A 3353-nucleotide genomic window follows, 5' to 3' on the forward strand; every position below is an offset into this window, starting at 1 on the left:
GGGGTTTCACGGTCCATGGGTTTCCCATACATAGCTGAAGCCTTGATCCGTGGATACTTACTAGGAAAGAACGGCCCTGACCCCGCTTTCTTCCTTAGCCTCTTGCACCCCTCCCACCTCCCGCTTCCCCATCCCATCCCAGGACCCTACCACTTTGTGCTTTATCGTCCAGGTGCTCACACCCTTGCTGTCCTCTTGCCTCCTTCCCATGGCACAGAGAAGCGAGATCAGCCAGTATCTTTCTCGCTTTTGCACGGATTTCCCCCAGCGTAAGGCCACCTTCCCACTCCCTCTGCCACGCCGCTCCAGTCGCCATTCTTCTCCTTTTTCTCCTTCTCCTTCTCCCTCTTCTTCAGAGGGGGTGGGTGGGGCAAGCAGTAAGTCCATTGGAGACGATGGGGCGGAGGAGGATGGGTGGTGATGATGAGGGAGGGCTGTGGGTGGCTCCACGTCCTCGCGCGGGGCACGCTTGTTCGTGTTCTTGGGGGAAGATACTGCTCATCATTCTTTTTCCTCTCCACGTGTGGAGGGCATGGTGCGCTGTAGGTGGGCATGCGGGGGAAACGAGCCATCGGAACGTTCTCTGTTCCTTGCCACGCCGACTGGCGCAGTCAGCAGCCAGAGTTGTCCCTCGAGGTCTGAGATGTTAAACCGCACATTCCCGGTCTGCCCTTTGCTGGAGGGTTTGGGGTTCGCAGCCGTCAGCCAAGAAACAGAAATAAAACACAAGAGGTGATCGATAAAGGTCCTCAGGCCCCCCTCCACCGGGTCACGGGAATCATGAGGCAGTGGAGAAAGCAGCTAGGGGAGGAGAGTTTCCCCACCGCCCCAGGCACTTTGGAGGCCGGCCGCGTCTCCTCGAGTCCAGCGGCGTTTGTCCGGGGCCCAGCTGGAAGGGACAACTGACTGCCAGGCAGGACGGGCAGAGTCGGAAGTCCAGTTGGCTTGCTATCCCAATCTAGGGTAGGCTCGGGTCTTTCCTCAGGCCGGGGAGGACCTTTGCTTCCAGAAATGAACGCTGCGTGACGAATCTCCACCTAGGCCCCGGTGCACTGCTGGTGGAGAGGTTTCTTTGGCACTAGTTGGCTCGCCTTTCTCCCCGTGGCCTTCGTGTCGGTGCTGGTGGTGCCGGTGGTGGTGCTCACGGCATTGTGGATCGCGTCTCCTGTTTGGCACTTGGCGCTGCTCCAGCACGCTCCTTGCACCGGAAATGGAGCCCCAGGGAACTTTGCGGACGAGCGTCCTGTCGGGGACCCACGGATCCCCAACTCAATCCTGCTGGAAACTCTGCCTAGTAGCACGAGGCCTCCCGAGGGCAGCCACCCATAAAGACTGCTTGCCCATCTTCTCCGCAGACGCTGCTCGACGTTTGGGGCATTCTCGAGAGCCTGGCCGGCCGGAAGAACACGGTGCGTGGACCTGCACCCGCTCTTCCCTGCACCTCCCCCCCGAAGGGCTCCGGAGAGCGTCTCCTTGCTCGGCTGGCTGTGAGCGTTCTGTGAGGCGTCTCCAGGCCGCGTCACTCACCAGAGGCCAGCGGTGCGGCCAGGGACTGGAGACGGGGGAAGAAAGGCAAAGCCACACCCAAAGTCCCATCCAGAGAGGACTCTCCCACCCTCGCAGAAGTGGCAGGCCCTGGCACCGTGCTCAGACCCGCTCACGCACCCCATTCGCTCCGCCGACTTCCCAGCAGAGCCAGCCCTCGAGAGCTGAGCCGCTCGGGCACAAACCCGTTCCAGGGAACACTGAGACCCCGGGGCACGCTCCAGGTACCGCCTGTTCCCCGGAGGCCGCATCGTCCTCACCGCCAGAGAGGAACTCGCTCCTCCTCGGCACTCTTGCTGGTGTCGCCCAGGGCGGGCCGCACGCAGAGTGTGCCTGGGCGTCTGCACGCATGTGCATCAGAGCCGGCCTACCGCCACAGCCCCAGAGATGGCCGCGGCTTCTTGTTCCTCCCCTTGGTCGCTCTGGCCCTCCCGCTGGCACAAGGGCCGTGGCCGACGTCCGTCGGCCCCGGAGGCGGGGTGTCCGTGCTGGGCCGGTCGAGCCGGTGGTGCTCCTGTGGCGGGCGGCGGGCGGTTTCTCCCTCCTCCGGGTCTGGACCGGTGAATCACGACTGCGCCGGCAGGCAGGGCAGCCTGGATCTTGCGCAGCTCCAAGGCCGGCTTCGCTCGGTTGTGTTCTTGCAGGCGTCTCCACTGCTCTAAGCTCATCCCTTCGGCCTCTGTGTCCCCCGGGGACTCCTGCGACCCAGGAGCTCTGCCGCTGGCGTCTCCTGCAGGCTGCCCGGGGTCTGCGGGGTCAGCCCCGAGGGGGGCCGCTGCCCCTCCCCAGCGCCCCCTTCCCACGCACCCTCCCGGGCGTAGAACAGGACGTAGGCGCTCTGGCTCAGGGCAGCAGTCTCGTCACAGGCGGTCACCTTGGCATCGTCCATCTTATACCATTGGCCGTTGCCGGCTCGGACGTAACAAAAGTAGTGTCCCTCGCTCACAGCTCCACCCGGAGTGCACCAGCACGGCATAGAGCACGTAGCCCAGTGGCCCTGCCTTCCCCTCAGACGTGTAGGGCTGCACGTCCAGGGCGCTGGGATAGCGCACCTCCTGAGCCCTTTTGGCCCCGCTCAGCTGTGTGAACCGCCTTCAGCACCAGCACCAGGACCTGGGACGTGCTGTGCAAAGTCAACCTCTTGGTGGCAGGCACCTTCCGGAGACAAACGCCACAGTCATAGGCATTTTCCGCCTCCAGCTTCTCGGGCTTGACCAGCTCTCTCAGAGCTTGCCTCCACACTCTGAGCCGCCGTGATATCCAGGCTGACGTCCAGATGAGGGTCGAACGTGTCCGAGACACCGAGGCAGTGGAGACACTGGATCCGAGACCTCCACGTCCCGCCGAAGATCTGACGGACGACGCTGGTGTCCTCGAGGCGTGGCCGACGGCTGGGATGCACTCAGGCACCCTTGCTGCATGCCATTCAGAGTGAACATCAGAAACTCGTGGGCATCTTCCTGCTGGTGTCTGTGGAAGCCCGCCAGCAGGTCCTTGCGGGGCCGGATCACCTCTCCCGCGTGAAGGAGGGCTCGGGTCACCGTGAGCTCGCATGGCACAGAGCGTGCAGGAGCTGCCGGCCGGACAGAGGGTGGCGTGCTGCCGGGACACCAGCCAGCTGGCCAGGGGCGGCGTGTGGCTCAGACACTGCAGCGCCGCGTTCACGTAGCAGGTGTTCCCCAGATTCTGAAGCCCAGCGCCCACCCCCCACGGCCCTCCAACTCAGGGCGACTTTCTGGCCAGGCGCCAGCCCCGCTGACCCAGAGCCAAGTCACCCCGCTGGGGGGCGCGCCCGGACTGCCGGCGAC

General features: G+C 64.2%; 1 pseudogene; it reads right to left on the reverse strand.

Moving 5' to 3' along the window:
• Nucleotides 1-2209: 2209 nt before the first annotated feature.
• On the reverse strand, nt 2210-3260 carry LOC108634565 (annotated as a pseudogene).
• Between the last annotated feature and the right edge of the window lie 93 nt (nt 3261-3353).

Source organism: Capra hircus, unplaced genomic scaffold (genome assembly GCF_001704415.2).
Source record: "Capra hircus breed San Clemente unplaced genomic scaffold, ASM170441v1, whole genome shotgun sequence".
Taxonomy (NCBI): domain Eukaryota; kingdom Metazoa; phylum Chordata; class Mammalia; order Artiodactyla; family Bovidae; genus Capra; species Capra hircus.